This window comes from Egretta garzetta, unplaced genomic scaffold, assembly GCF_000687185.1.
Source record: "Egretta garzetta isolate BGI_Z169 unplaced genomic scaffold, ASM68718v1 scaffold151, whole genome shotgun sequence".
NCBI classification, from domain to species: Eukaryota; Metazoa; Chordata; class Aves; order Pelecaniformes; family Ardeidae; genus Egretta; species Egretta garzetta.
This window is the reverse complement of record NW_009258615.1, coordinates 4,484,503-4,501,009: the sequence shown is the minus strand read 5'-3', so window position 1 is coordinate 4,501,009 and position 16,507 is coordinate 4,484,503. Positions and strand designations below refer to the sequence as shown.

The 16,507-nt window shown below is 38.9% G+C and overlaps 1 pseudogene; it reads right to left on the bottom strand.

Annotated features, from left to right (window-relative positions):
• The window catches only part of LOC104134466, a 155,014-nt pseudogene extending 138,881 nt beyond the window's left edge, over positions 1-16,133 (bottom strand).
• Positions 16,134-16,507: the final 374 nt, after the last annotated feature.

The window sequence follows — 16,507 nt, the reverse complement described above, 5'->3', positions numbered from 1 at the left end:
TACTGCTATAAAGTGGTCATTTCTATTGTCTAGATGTGGTCTCAGACATTGTAAGAAGTTATGTGTGGCTATTCTTGTCATAATGTGAAGTTATAAAACTGGCATTTAACCGGAACGTTATGGAATCACGTTACGTATTCTGGACCTTTTAAAACTATATTAAAAATCTGATAAAGACATTGTTCTATGGCAGCTGTATCTTCATGATTTTAGGGGTTTCTGGTTGGTTTTTTTTTATGTTGTGGGTTTTGGGTTTTTTTATAAAGCTTTTAATTCCTTGTAATATGCACAACAAATACGGTTTGATTTTAAACTTCTGCAGTGACTACTGCAAAGCTTCTTAAATATTACACTATAATGCAGTCAAAGTATTTATAGTTCTTGAAAATGTTACATGGCAATGTTATGCCAGGGACAGCTCATCTCAGAGACTCCTTAAGATGTCTGCATTGTTGTATTCTATTTGTAGAGGCATTTTTGTCAGCGGCAATGAAGAAACAGAGCTGCTGCTGCAGGTCTTTCAATAACATTCAAGCTTATAGTTGACCCAAGGGGCTCACATTATGACATTCATATTTAATTTAACAATAAATCATATTTTCATGGACTACAGTATTGCATTATAAACTCACTGTTTTATGTGCATGGGAATGCAGCAAAAGCAGGCAAGTACGTATCTACAGCACAGGCTAAATGGCTAGTTCATGAGAGCAAGGTCAAAGTGTACAGTGACGACAATATATAAAAGGTTTTGCAACAACTCTTGGAAGTTTGAGGGAAAAAAGGATGAAAAAAGCTTTCTGGAAGGGACTGCATTTAATGTAAGGTGCATTTTTTTCCAATCCTCTTAACTGCACCACCTTGCTTACTGTCAGTTTTAGTTCTGCTCTGCACTTCCCATTGCAGTCAGCATTCTCTCTATCTCATTTTCTCTTCTGCTTCATTCAAGCATATTTAAGGAGAAAATTAACACCATCTGACTCTTAAGCTTTACCCATTCCTTTCTCCTCGCAATAATTTCTCCAATTTGCCCTGCATTTTTTACTGTTGACCTTCTAGCCGATTCCAAATTAAATGTTCATATGTTCTCTATTTACTCCCAAATCTAGTCCTGCTTGTTCACATTTATTCTTGCTCATCTCCCTCTTATTTGCCTCTGCCCGTATCACATCACATCATCCTCAACTTCTTTACTTTCTGTTCCTACCAGCTTCAAATCCCTTTCCAGTGCCTACTTCTTGCAGCCCTCTGCAACCTAAACTTCATTTAATTCATCCTTTCCTCCCCATCAGCATTATTAATAATCTTCTACCAGCCAGATTATGGAATAACTTCATTGCTCTTCTCCATCAGCTGCTTCTGGCAATAGTTTACCCACTATTTGCACTGCTCTCCTCCAGACTTTATGAAACTCTATTATCTCTTTTAGAAGGTTCCACTTTTCAAAATTAAGTAGTTTCAATTACCTTTTTATTGGCAGCCTTGATCTTTGGTCTAGATGTCATCCTTAACATACATTACATAAAATTAAGGAAGAGCAACCACAGTAAAAAGCATTTCACTACTCTGATCCATGTTCTCTTTTTACCTCTCATCCAGCCTTCTCTTCGTCATCTCTTCATGCATTGTATCTAAATTAGATTTTCAGTTCCTTGGGGTAAGAAGACATCATTTTCATTTATCTGTAAAGCACCATGCATGCTTATGGCTCTGTAGAGATGCTAAATGTGTATATCCACATTTATTAAAATATTGATGCTTTTATCTACTCATATAGTGCAGAGGCAACATGGCAGCAGTTGTATCCATTTAAAAACTATTTTCCATCTTTAATAGCTGTAATGTGATATATTTATAGTAGCTGCATGCTGTTCATTCTCTATTTCCTAGTTCATACTTACGTTGCTCTTTCTGGTCTTATTAACTAACACTGACCCAAAAATAAAAATCTCAATTTTCTCTGTCAGCATCAAAATATTTAACTAAAAATAAAGCATAGGGATAACAAACAGTGGTTTTATTACTCATCCATGCTGTGTGTTCACAGTCTTAGTGAGTGAAGGTTGCTGTACCAACTCAAGTCTGCTCTTGCCCTCCAAAACCTTGCAATTTAAATAGTCCTGATGATAGTAAAAATTTTAGGAATTTTGGACACCAGCATTCTTGCTACCTAGCTTGAGAGGCATTGAAGTGTGTGATTTTCAGTATACTATATAGCACTTTCTAAAACACAAGGTCTTGAAAAGGGAAGCTCATTATTTCAAAAATTTTGGCTGACAAAACTAATATAATTAGTGCAAGCATGTATTCTAAAAGTTGGGAGGGTTTTTAATGCAAAATGATAAAATGAGGATACTATCAATCCAATTATAACATATTAAAATATTTCTATTAACAAGTGCAGTAACAGGCTGTAGATATACTATCCTTTGTAGTCAAGAATATTTATTTTTTGGTTAGACAAAAAAGTAACTAGGCATGCCCAAATCCCACAGCAAAATCCACACAGTCATGACCCAGAGCTCATTGCGTGAATGAGCCTGTACTAATCATTTCAAAAGTTAGCTCAAAAGATAAGGAATTATTGTAGAGTAGACAGTGTATGCAGAGCAATTAAACTGTTCTGCTTCACATAACACTTAATAAATGGTTAAGCATTTAAGCGTTGAATAAAGTGAACATCTTTGAATATCCTGCTTTTCAGGATATCTCAGTTGAAAGTTCGAAATAGGTTGCTCATTCATGGGTCAGTACATAGGGAGTGGTCTTAACAAACTGGCATTTCTTCATAAAGTGCCTTACAGGTGATGGATCTAATGTTTATATCGTCTTTGCATACCGAAACCTGTTTCAACCAGTGTTTCATCATGTTTTTTACTGGATAAAATGATAAATATCAATCCAACGTAATGTCAAACCGCATACATAACTAAACCTGTGTAAGGCTGCATTGATTAGTCAGAACACACACATGTTTAAAAGCTTTGTTGGGCTGAACAAATGGCAAAGGTTCATTTTACCCAACTTCTGATGTCTCCCATATAGGCATCTACCTCAGAGCTAGTCCCCTTTGTTTCCTTACTGCACATGAAGAGAACTGTGTCAGTGAATGCACTAAGGTGTGATTCATCAGACCCACTCTAAATGTTTACTTCAGGATAAGCCATTGTACATTGTAAAACCGCTAGATTTGGTAAATGAATCCCATTTCATTAAACAGTGAGAACTGAATGTTTATTCATTTTTTTACATCACCAGAGAAAGTCAATTGCAGATATCCTGTCTACAGCCTTATAAGTAAACAAAACAGGGTCAATGGTCAACACCATCCCCTTAAGGTCTATGGACCTTAAATTTTACTCCTTGAAAAAACTGCTGTCTGATGCCAACCATTACTCTCCAGGTATGGCTTGGGGCCAGTTATGGCACAGCCCAGGATGTGCTCTTCAAGGCAGCTAGAAGATGGTCTGCCTGCTTCAGATAGAAGCAGGACCTACCAGTTGGTTTCAGTGTCAGAAAATGGTCCTTTGCATCTTCTACTTGAAGGAAAAAAGTTAATTGGCATGGATGACAGGTCTAAATTGCAACATTAAATGAAAAGGTAGTAGGTAGAAATGTAGCTTTTTAATGAACATTTTAATGAAAGTAAGGATTAAATAAAGAATACAAACATAGCAAAAGTAAAAAAGAAGCATGAAGATGGAAGAATGGCTACAAAAAACTATTAAACTATGATATGACATTCATGACTGTGATGACTTTGGACAAATATAACAGGGAGACTAGCTATTATCTAAATGAACTGACATTTTAAGATACAGTTCACTTGATGAATAACGAGAAGATCTACTCCCTGTAAATTGCCTCAGAGAATAATACCAACAGAAGGAAGGTAGGGAATCAATTTCCAGCAGATTAGAAGTTGGACCAACTTCGTTTCTATCGAAACTAATGGTAAAGCATCTTCTGCAAAAAAGAGCTTCACTAGTGCTGAACACTTTTGGCCACGCTGACATAAAGGCAGAAGCTGAGCTATAATGACTTAATGGCCCTGTACAGGAATGAATTATTTCATGGACCTCATTGTGTATGGGAGGTTGTATTCTGTAAGGATATTATGAGATGTAATGGTCAGGTTTTCAGGTGCACTCAACTTTACATCCTTCACAATGAGAAGTATGAACAATGAGCACTTTTAAAGATCAATATAGTTGCTTTGCTCAACAAAACAAAACTGACTTTAGAAACAATGTATGTATGGAGCACCTTTTCATCTGTTTCCACCTCAGGATGGAGGGAGCTGGGTTATAACTACTTGCTTTCCTTTCAGCACTTTTTTTTTCTAATCACATTACTTTAGTCCAATTTACATGAGTTTTAGCTTCAAGAATCATTGGTCATTGCTGAATGCAAATAAGCACAAAGTAAAATTATATTAAGTTTGCACAATTGATCTTTCATCCTTTTAAATGGTACCTTTTAAAATTTCCTGTAAAATCAGCCTGAAATACTCCCATCATTGACTGTCATCAAGTAGAGCAGGGTCACTTTGGGAAAACCCCTTCTTAGTGATGTAAATTATAGGGTTATTATATGTATGCTAGAACAAGAGAGCAGAAGTTTTATTCAGAACAGATGTAAGAAAGCCCATAAAATCAGATGCATTACCCTCTATCTTTTCTAAGCTACAAACTAAAACTAGTTTTCATCAAATTGCACTGACCCTATTAACTTAATTTTCCATGAGCTGACCTTTTATGACTAACAATGGAAAAGCAAAACTGTGCAAATATCCATGAAGACAGTGAAATGACTTATTTTAATGAGAAGACTAAAATATCTTTCCTGCATTAGCATCTGCTTATTGTCACTGCTCCTTAACCCCTTGGTACTGGCAGTCACCACATGTCCCATTGCCAGGAGTAGACGCATGCCAGGAAAGCCTTACTGCTGGCATCAGAAAGATCATTTCTGGAGTTCAAAAGATGATATAACACTGGTGTGTCATTTCAAACCGTTAAATAGCTATCAAGTACAAAGGCAATAGGAAAATACTAAGGCTTCTACTCTTTATAGCCAGCATGAAAAAATTAAATTAAGAATCCCAAGGTGACTTGTTTATTTATATCTTGTACAATGTCTTATGCCATCCAGATGGGCTCCTTCAAAAAAACCCCAAATCACCCGTATTACTCATTGGATTCTTAGGTCCCCACCAGCTAATAATGGTAAAATGGTCCCACGAGTCTTAGGTCATTCCTTGGTATAAGACAGAATTCAATGCAAACCCCATGGTACTACACCCAGGCATAAACTCCCAGTTGCAACAGGCCAAGAAGGATCCATTATTTGCTCAGCTTCCCAGTCCATTGAAACATTTAGCCTCTTGTCTGCATTTTCTTCGTTTTAAGTTTAACAGTTCAGGGCAAAGAAGTCAGCAATACCCATGATCATAATTTTTTCCTCTTTAGTGAATTCCAGGAGCCTTGATGATAAGTAACCCTGCTTTGAATGCACTGCAGAAATCCAGGACTTCATCATAGCTGAATATTCAGCATCAGTAAATACTGTCCTGACAAACCCATCTCAGGTAAAGGACAGGTACCCTTTAGTTGCTTCAGGATCTGCTACAAAATTCCTAGAGGTTCTATCAATCTGAGTTCAGAGCTATAGACACAAGTCCACATTGTTTTCTCCAAATATCTTATTGTAACTGTGTCAGGCTTTAGCATGAGCTTTTATCACATTATAAGCTGCCTTGTAAGCTCTGGCAGCAATGCTGGGGCTATACTTTTTTTGACAACCACCTATAGCAACAACATAAGGCTCATTAATAGTGATCACTCAGTCTCCAAATGTTCTGAAGTAATACTTTGCATGAATATCAAAGGCCTCAATGATCTTTTCAGATCTGCAGCCACCTTCATCTTCTAAGGACTAAGGTAAGCCAAAATGATACAGTGAGCAGGATGCCATTTCCCAGGTTATCAATGATTTTGCTGTAATAATTGATTCCTGAAAATATTAAAAGAAACAAAAAAGGGCTAACTTGATAACTTCATTACATTTTAATACATGAGGAAACCTCACTGCACATTTTCTCTGTTAAGAGATGCAAATATTTCCTCTCAACTGCATGCTGACTACTGTTACAAGACCCCAGAATTGGCAAAAATGCTCAGCACACAAAATCTTCCAACAAGGCACATAAAATGAAATGAGGATGCAAATTTTCAAAATAGATCAGTGGACAGCAACTCCCCAGGAGAAACATAATTCTGATGGGTGCTGGTCACATGAAAATATAATCCTTTCATTGAAATGCCTGAATGGCAGCCTGGCTGCATGTACAAGATGGAAGCATGTTGGAAAAATCCTGACACCTGAGAGCCTGGCAGGTAGATTTGTTCTAAAGAAAGCATTTCTCTCCTTGAGAACTGTGTCTTTCAAAAAGTTCAGTGCCACACTCAGCAAGGCAACCAAGCTGATCTTTTATGATTTGAACCTGATTAGCTGGGTGAGCTGTTTTCTCTAGACTGTTCCATTCTCCATCACTACCTGTGCCAGCATCAAGACAAAGAAGACACCCTCAATGCCTTTAATACTTCGCAATGATGTGAATTCAATGGTTCCCTCAGCTGGGGTGTCTTACCAGATCTATATGTCATTTAAGGCTTTTCATTGGGCTCTAATAGATTTTAGATGGAGTTTAGGGCACTGGTCTCTTTAGCCACCAACTTGACTGGCTTGGCAATAGTTTATCCAAGAAACCAAGTCTCTTCTCTTTACACTGCCACTGTCGCAGACTGCTCAGTCCCTCTAACTGCAAGAAGGAATTAGCTCATCTCTCTAAAAGCTCATGACTTCCAACCTTTCTTGTCCCCCCTTGATAAGACAGAGATCAACTTTAATTTCCTGGATGTGTTATTAAAGCTGGCCAGTACTGGGGATGTATTTCTAGAGGCTTAAAAGGAATTCACCTTCTGTTCAGATTTAGCAGTGGCTGACATGAATATGTTTCCTAAAGGGCTATTTTTGTGCTGCCGAGAGGTCACTGTAAGTTTAAATATCAGGATACCTTAAGCTCTTTTATAGGCATTTTTAATTTTGCTTGCATCCAAACACTACTACACTGCTTTTAAGCCTTCTGAAAACACTAGATATTGCAAAACACATCATAAGCTTTGGTTCAAAGAGTATCAATTAGCTTGCTCTTTTACTTGAACTATCTGGTTTAGTGCGGTAATTGGAAAAGGCCAACAGTGGCCTTGAATTATTACTTGTTAAGCTAAGAGGCTCCAGCCAGGAATAGGTCTCCATCATGCTGGTGGAAAGTAGAAATCAGTCAGCCTTTGCTTCAGAGACTTGGGCTAAATATACCAAAGTATTTAAGAACCTTAGAAACCTAAAATTCATAAAAATTTTGTGGGTCTTAGACTACCACATATCCTAATAAGACACAGGTTCTTATGAAATCTCTATCACGAGGCCCTGCTTTATTGAAACCCAGAACTGAGAAAGGTCTAAAGAAGTTGAGAACACAGCAGAAAGGAGGATAAGGAAGACTAAGTTGCAAAGGTTAATAAAATGTATGCTTAGGAGGTTATGTATGGTTTAGATTATTATTCTTAACAGTTTCTGAACCAGAGATTTTGTTTAACCCAAAGCAGGAAACTTGTGCATTAGCAAATGTGCCTGTACTATATTGTACTGTAACTTCCCTGGTATTTTCAGGTTCAGCTTGCTGTGTATTGATATTTAAAAATGCCAACACAGAGCCCCACACTACTTTCTTCTTAAAAGGACAGTATTAGACTTCAAGTTATCCTAACTTCAAATGACTGATTGTAGGGATTTCTGTCAAATAGCTTTTTTAAGACAACATTTGCTGCAGCAATCAGTTATGAACCCCAGGTTTAGATAGTGCCTTCTCATAAACAAACAGGTGCATACACATCCTTTAGCACAGCAAGACTCAATAAGTTTGTTTACAAAGTAATTCACAATAAATCTCACAGATAGTTTGCTTTTCCTTCCGAATGCACCAGAAAAACACATTAAATTCTGAGGAAATTGTGCCTGTGCCTGAGAAGGCACCCATGTAAAAGAGGAAGGAATATACCAGAATTTTCAATTTTGAAAAGAGTATTCTTGCAATTTGCAAGTGCAATTAGGAGCAAATACGGTTTGTTACTGTCACTTTTGAACTGGCACCTATTTGACTTCTGCGGGACTGGGTGTGTGTTAACCGTTTGCTGGTGGGACTGCAAGGTTTACTACATAAGCTTAAACTGGGGAAAAAATAAATCCTTTGCTGGTACAGGATCCTGTTCTACCATAGTGAAAGCAATGCTTGCATGGAAGACACTAGCATTTCCCATTCTAATTTTCAGATTATGACTTACTTTTAGCACAATTTATAAAATTTAAATGCAACCGGCTATCATTCATTTTTTACATTTCAATTAAACACCAATATTGGAAAAGATTTATACTTTGTGTTAGGAAATGAAGAGAAATAGAGCTGCATCCCTGAAAAATGTAAATGTCAAATCAAATTTCCAGATTGTCTCATACCTTCCAGAGTAGCCTAATTTAGTTTCTATGGCTGTATCTGTGGGTCAGCTAGAAGCAGAAATAGAGAAGAAAACGCTCTTCTGAGAAAGTGTGTATGTAAGGGGTTTGTGGAGACAGACCAAAATTTTGGGTTCACAGACATTAAGGAGCATTTTGTCACTGGAAACTGAAGGATTGTTCTTTTTTCCTTTCTGTCATCTTCTCTCTGTGCCAGGGCAGGTTTAGGCTAGACATTAGGAAAAACTTCTTCACCGAAAGGGTTGTCAGGCTCTGGAATGGGCTGCCCAGGGAGGTGGTTGAGTCCTCATCCCTGGAGGTATTTAAAAGAAGGATAGATGAGGTGCTTAGGGACATGGTTTAGTGGTGGGATGTCAGGGTTAGGTTAAAGGTTGGACTCGATGATCTCAAAGGTCTTTTCCAACCAAAGTGATTCTATGATTCTCCCCACCCTGATTCCCTACCTTCATGCTGAAGTGAGGCATAACATCAAACTCTCCCAGACTCAATACCCCCACATCTGCTACTTCTGCCTCCCTCCACACTGACACCTAGAGTTTAGCAGCTAACTTGTTCTGCTCAGGGCACCTTCTAGGGTGAAAATAACTGTACAAAACCACTTTAAAAACAAACTTGGTGTAAGTTTTAATCTAAAACCTGACACATTTTAGGAACACTACACCTACAGCATTGCTGCTTTAAAAGACCCTACCCCCACCGAGTTAGAAACAGAATGGGTTTAAAGGTTTTCAAATGTCCTACGTCTTGGGTGTGAAATTGGTAGTGAATCAGTTGGTGTGAATGATTTTATTTGAAAGGACATTGCTCTAAGCTTTCTAATTCTTCACATGCTCTTTGTAAAAATGTTTATATAGAAGATGATGGCCTTTCCATGCTATGCAGTTACAATTGCTTCAACAGATCACTGCACAAGAGAAGTGAACTCCTGCCTAATGAAAGCTGGCCTACTTGGAGTTCCTCCAATGCCCTTTCGCTAAATGTAAAGTTCATAATATTAATCAGGCAACTGCTTATACTGGGGATCAAGTGAACATTTTCTGAAATTACAGCTGAGTTTTGTCAAAATGTTAGCTTTCCTTACCAAGTGCATTCAGAATGTCTGCTTGCTATCTCCCACTCCGACGTCTAAATAACAAAGCCCATTCAGTAGGCAGCTCTGTGGGGTTGTACAGTGCCTGCAGCCCCAGCCGAAGGAATATCAGTACAGGAAAGAAACCACAAGGACTCAGCCAAATTTAAATTCAACACACCACAAAAAGCGTTCCTAGGGAAGGGCAAGCTGTGCCAGTGAAAATGGGCCGCATATTGTAAATTTTGGTGGCAAAGGGAAGGCTTCCATTCAAATCTCTCCGGGATGCTGGCACAGTTTTTGCAGTCATGCTCTGCAGGGGGAAATGGCTGGTTGGTCTGTTTACAGCAGATTCACCAGCCCCCCCTTTCTGAATTCTTGAAACAAAGGCTCCTCCACTCTCTGGTGAAAACCGTAATCTGCAGGATGCAGAGGACAGGCTGCTGCCTGTTGAACAGCCAAACTCTGCATGACCAAAATGCTGCAGAAGAATATTTCTTCTGCTGGTATCTTCCTAGTACAGATCAGGATAACCTGAAGAGCATTTTCTAAGAAATCCTTTCCCTTTGTGGCCTTTCATCTTTGCAGTCTTCAAACCAGTGGAAGAAAAGAATTGCCAAGACAAACATTGCCCCAGAAGTCCAAAGATATATATCTTCTTGGTAGAACTGAGATTCAGAAGAGTAGGAGACAGAATTGAGATTCAGAGGTTCATCCAAATCTACTTTGCTTTTTTCTCCTTGGAACATTGTCCTCCCAGCATATAGGAGAGCTCCGCCAACTACTTTGATTCTCCCATCCCTTCTGGTTCAGCTTCAGTTGCTTTTATTCTTCACAATTCTCCTATTTCTTCTTTCTTCCATTCCCTACGTTCTGCAGGCAAAGCTGCCATTTCCTGTCTTTTCCTAGTAACTCACCTCATCTTTCCCCCTGTCCATACCAATGGAATTAAAATAACCAGATCAGAAGCGTAAAAAAATTTATATCCGACTTCAAGCAATCTGACCAGCTTGTTTGTGTGCTGTATCCCTTTTCGCTTTTACACTGTCCGCTGAGATTGTGAAAACTCTTCTCTTCAGAGCTGGGACTGTCTTTTGTTTATCAGAGAGTTAAGCACAGTTCCTAGCTGAGTCTGAAGAATCCTCTCTGATTTGCTAAAGAAAATATCTGGGAAAAGTATGTCCTTCTTAGTGTAAAATAGTTGATGTGAGGTGCAGTACATCAGAGTATACTGATAAACTATCTAAATGCATTTGCCAAATAACATACTTGTCTATTGTAAGCCATCCAAAAATATCCTCATGGCTAGGATCCCTGTAAGTATAAACAATCTGATGAAGCAAAATGATTTAGAGTTACAATTAAAAAAAAAAAACCTGCAGTAAGCAAAAAGATACATAGGAAACATAATACTAATCCTATCCCAAAAGATTGTGCTATCCAAGGGGATCTGGAATATTAATTAGTAAGTTGTTGCAAACCTATAAAAAATCATCCCATAATTACTCTGAAAAAAGTTGCAATTTCAAAGCTGCACTGCAGAATAGCATACTGGATTAATTATGCCAGACTGCAGCAATAACCTTGAATTAAAGCTGCAACCTTCTATTTTTAAGAAACAATTGCCTTTCTGGTTGATGAAACCTGTCGTCCCATCAGGTAACAGACGTGACCAGGAAAGAGAAAAGCGATAATGAGTCAATCCAAGCTGTTTGATACATTTCAAATCTTCCTCCCACAGAGTGTAGCTGCCACAAGCTACATCACCAGTCTGGTTCTTGAAAACTTGATCTCCTCCCTGATGGGTGAATGTGTCCCAGACATTAGAGCCCTTTCCATCTGCATTCCAGCCTTCTGCTTGAAAAACAAAACTTGGTCGTTATACTTTTGACATCAAAAGACATATGTTGAATGTAAATACTTATCACAAAGTAGGCACAAACCCCTCAAAATCCTATCAGCAAAATGAGCAATATTTCCTCCCCCCTCCTTATATCATTTAAAGTAACTAAGAACTTTCAAACATTAGCATATATTTGCATTAGGTTTTGCATTTATTCATATTTTTGTTTGCTGCTAATTATTTGAAAATCCTGTTTTAAAAAGCATTCAGGGTTCTGACACTTTTCATACTTCCTTAGCCAAAAATCAGATGTTTGCAGCTCTTGAGATGTTACAGGTTTTCACACTGGGCACTTTCTAACGTAGCTTCCATCCATAAATGTAAGAGATCAGTCCATATCAAAGAAAGCCTTTAGGGTATGAGAAATATATTCAACAAATAGGCACTTATGGCTTTCTGGATGTCCTTTGAAAATCCTGACAGTCTGTTAAAAAGAAAGGAATGCCATTATGAGCCATGGCCCTAGGCATATACAAGCTGAATTAATAACACAGCTCTGCAAAGCCTCTGCTTTTTGCTTAGCCAAACGTTCACACAAATGAATTCTGAATGCTCAAAATCCCTGCACCATTTTCTTCACTTTCAAATTTCTTTGCAATCCAAAACGGAGATAGACAGATTACCTCTAAAATTTTCAAAATTTAACTTTGTTTGAGATTACACAGCATTAACATTACATAGTATTTAAACCAAATAAATGCACCTTGCTTCATGACAAGCTGCTTTGTCTTTCCAGAGCAACGCTGTAACTGAGGCAAACATTTCATTTTTAATGAGGAGAGCTTTGCAAACTTACACCCCTGCAAACTGTGATTTTATCATAAAATTCCAAATAACCCCCAAATGGCCAAACTCATTTACCAGCAAGATGTTTTAGAGCCCCAGTGAACGCACTGTTCCAGGGTTACTCTTTAAAAACTAAAATGACATTGAGTGTTAAAATCATGTATAAATTAAAGATCAGTTGGGTTGTAAGATTGATAACTATATAATAGCTACATATCAATCCTCGATAAAAGAGTTTTAATAATCAATTAGTATCATAGAAATTAGAGATGGAGGAGAACTATTAGGAGGTCATTGAGTCCATCCCCTGCCAACACAAGATTGCTCCCTTAAGTATATTCAGTACTTAATACACATCTGTCTTATTAAATCTAAGTTTAATGCAAGGTTAAGCATATTGAAGACACTTAATTTAAAGCATTACTAAAATTTGTAATATCACTTCTATAACCTAGCTTTTCAAAGATCATTGTCACATTTCATGTTCTTTACAGAATTTTATCACAGCACACGAACACCGATACATCTACATTTAGTTGGCCAGTAAATTAAACTCTTATATGGGACAACCTTCAAAGTAGGTCAAATTTTAGATCCAGACAGTTTGAGTTTCTCTTCATCTCAGATTTCATCACAGACTTCGTGCTCTGTCTGTATACTCCTTGGAAAAATGCAGTACTAAAAGTTTTCTATACTCTGCTTCTGATTTCAAGTATGCCTGCTGAAATATATAGTCATTTTAGAGGAGTGCGGGACGTAACAAATAACAGTAATTCTTTGGTGGTACCTAGAATCTAGAACCTTTTAAGAGCAGGCTTCCTGCACCATATCGATATGCCACCGCTCCTTTTTTGCTACGGTGGGAGCGAAGGGAAGTCAAAAGCTGCCGTAATGGGCAGCTAACACACCTTCATTTAAGAATCAGCAGCTAGAGCAGATGCCGAACGATTTCTTTTTTGTCTGCCTTCCTCCAGCAAAGGAGGTGGGAGGGAGGGGGAGAAGCATTTGATTTTCAGCAGAGTATGACAGTACTACTCAAGTGGTCATTAGCCACTGTAAAGCCCTGGCTGGGGATGTGGCAAACAGACCCACTTTCAAGCATTCCTCATGCTGTTCGAAGAGCCTCTCTGTACAGCACAGAGTATCTGAGCTAGCTAAATAAAGTGTAGGAAGCAATCTAGCCAAGGCGACAGAAAGCTCCACGTACACTGATGTATCCCGCTGAGCCACAATTAGTCTGCACAGAGCTCTGCTCTGCTTCAGTGAACTGAGCTTGCACCTCTAAGCTTGCTCAGAAACCTCCACGCTACACAGCAGCTCACAGTGTAGACATAGCCCGAGCTTTAGCGAGCTTCAGGGCCAGGAAAGAACAGCGATGAGGCACTGATTTTACATTTCATTTCAAACACATAGGTGAGACTTAGCTACCAAATCATCGCATAACATGTCATCAAATATAAATTATCGTGAAATGTGATGCATGTTCTCCGCAGTTATTACAATGGAGTAAGATATAACATTTTTCCTTTTAAGTGAAGCTAGTGAAGCAGGAATATTACTGATCAGAGTATTTAAGTTTTCATGTGCTTTTCCAAGTTAGCTTTTCTTCTAATTCAGTTGTGCTTTCACCTTTCGGAGTGAAATTTTCTTAGCCTGGTCTCTGCCCAAAAGGTGAAATTTTGTTTGAATTAATGCAGTTCAACTATTTGGCATATGAAAGAAGTGAAGAAAACCACTTTTACTATTATGAGAATTTTTTGCAACTTTTCCCTCTCTCTCAAAAAATAAAAAAAAATCAAGCAGAGAGTTGAAATTTAGCATAGAAATGGCCCTCAGTAAGAAGAAGTGCTTTTGAGTGTTCTGGTGCAAATTGATTTTGATTTGACTGAGTCATGAACCTTTGAAATCTGCACTTTGAGCATGCAGAGTACAATTGGTATGATTTTTTAGCACTTTGAAATATACAGAGTGGAGAAGGTTGTACTGCGCATAAATACATAGCTGACAGTAAAAAATAAAGTAGGCTGTCAGCCCCTTGCCTCATCCACTGTGTATCTTGTGATATGTGCAGCAACTGAGTTTGGACTCTACAAGAACTATTGCTTCAATCATGCTGCCTCTAAGTCGGAAGCCGCACAGCTTCCAAAGCTTTCAGGAGGAGGAATTCCCTGTTGAGTTTCTTACTTCTGTGGGAAAAGGGTCATTTGAGTAGTGTCTAGACCGCATTATAGATTTTTTTTTTACGTTTCTCCCACTCAGAAGCCTTAGGAAAGCTCATTAAAAATACATTAAGAGAACATTAAAGTTGCACATCCAGCCACTCAAAAGGCAGGAAATTGTAATGTCATTCTATGTGCACACACAATTCACATTTTAAAAATTAGTTAGTAGAGTTATGCGCATTGCAGGAGACTCGAGTTAGAATCCGGCTGAGAATATTGATTCCCTGGGAAGAGCGAGCTGTTCAGTCTATTAGGTGAAGCTAACTGAGCTCGTTAAAAGGTAGCGAGCATGGGCAAGTATTCTCACTTTCAGCAATAACCAAGAACTAAAGGCTACATCCTCAAAGACAATTTTAGATCTACAACTCCCATTTAGGTACTGAAATCAATGGGAGCTAAGTGTCTGTATGCTGCAGGGTATAATATGAGAAAATCAGATCTATATGTATTTTAAAGGTCTCTAAGCACACATTTATGAAGGGATAAAGGTTGGGGGGGTTATGGCTGTAGGTGTCCTTGTACCTTATGGGTTTGCATTCCCTACTCTGCCACGTATTTTCATACCATGCTGGGCAAATCAGTTCATCAGCGCCTCCAATCAGTTGGGAACACGACACAGGTCCCTGGGGGAGGGCCTCCACAAGCCCAGCTGTTAACCTCTCAGTTCACTGTTTTTCGTATTCTTTGGAGATTAATTCCTAAGTGAGGACCCCCGGTGAGTACCAATGTCTGATGAGGTAGTTCTCCCATCCAGTTTTGGAATAGTCAATAGTAATCTACTTAAATTAGCTCTAGAGAAAGGAAATACTCAAGAACTAGTGGAAAAATTACTTCTTTCTGATTCCCCCTTCCTAGTGAAAGTTTCCTCCTCTATTTCCATTACCTAGTGATATTTCTGCAGTTTGAAACATCTTTTACCCTCTTCCCTCTGTTCGGGACAGAAGTGTTTAAACAGAAGTGCTACACGGATTTGCATCAGATGTAGCATCTACACAATGAGGCAAAGATCAAACACTCTCCTTTCTGGATCCAGACTTTTCGTCCACTTAAAACTTCCTTAACACTTTGGCAGCTAAAAATTGACACCTTCAATCTGATATGCCACTGTAGCTGCACCCCAAGCAAATCCAACTGGAAAAGCAATATCCTCTGGCACCGGCTGCCGAGGACAGGCGAATACACAGCATTATGCGATGCTATGGAGATGCAGGCTTCATTTGCAGACATAGGTTTCTGGCTCAATCACTCTTGCACTTGTTACAAGTAGATTCATATACCAAAGACAAAAATAAACCCTGTGCAGCTTCACACACTGAAGGGCAAGCCATGCACTTTGCATATCTCAGGATTAAAGCAGAGAGGCTCAGTCAGCAAACAGTGAAAGTGGAAAAGGCAGCAGGGTGGTCATGGTAAAAGGGCTCCACCTAGAACAAAGCATTAGTACACAGAACAGATCCCTGCTCCCCTTCACTTCCCTCTCACCTCCCATCTCCTGGTAAAAGGACTTCGTGGACCGCCTACCCCACATAAATCCTCGAGCCACCAGGCAAAAAGTCATTACCGCCCCTTTCAGTAAGTTTCAAAAACCAGCAGCATCTCTTCCCTTCTGGTATCAAATTTATATTTTTCTCTCCCAGCACCAAAACAGCTGGCCTGCAGTTGGTGAGAAAGGATGTTTTGGCAATGGCATGTTTAGCAGTGGAAACCAACGAGTAGAAGAGGAATGTATGGGAGTACAGGCAAAACAGCTATCTTTCTCCTTCTTTAAAATCCCATGGATGCTCATTTTTTCCTAGAGCAGCAATGACAACCTTATGGCATGTGTGCCAGAATCAGCATCTGCAAAACAGCCCTCGGGTCTCTTCCTCTCCCTTCTGTCAGCGCTGGTCCTGCTCGCCTGTCAGCAGGCTGAGAAGGGAGCAGCAGCAGGAG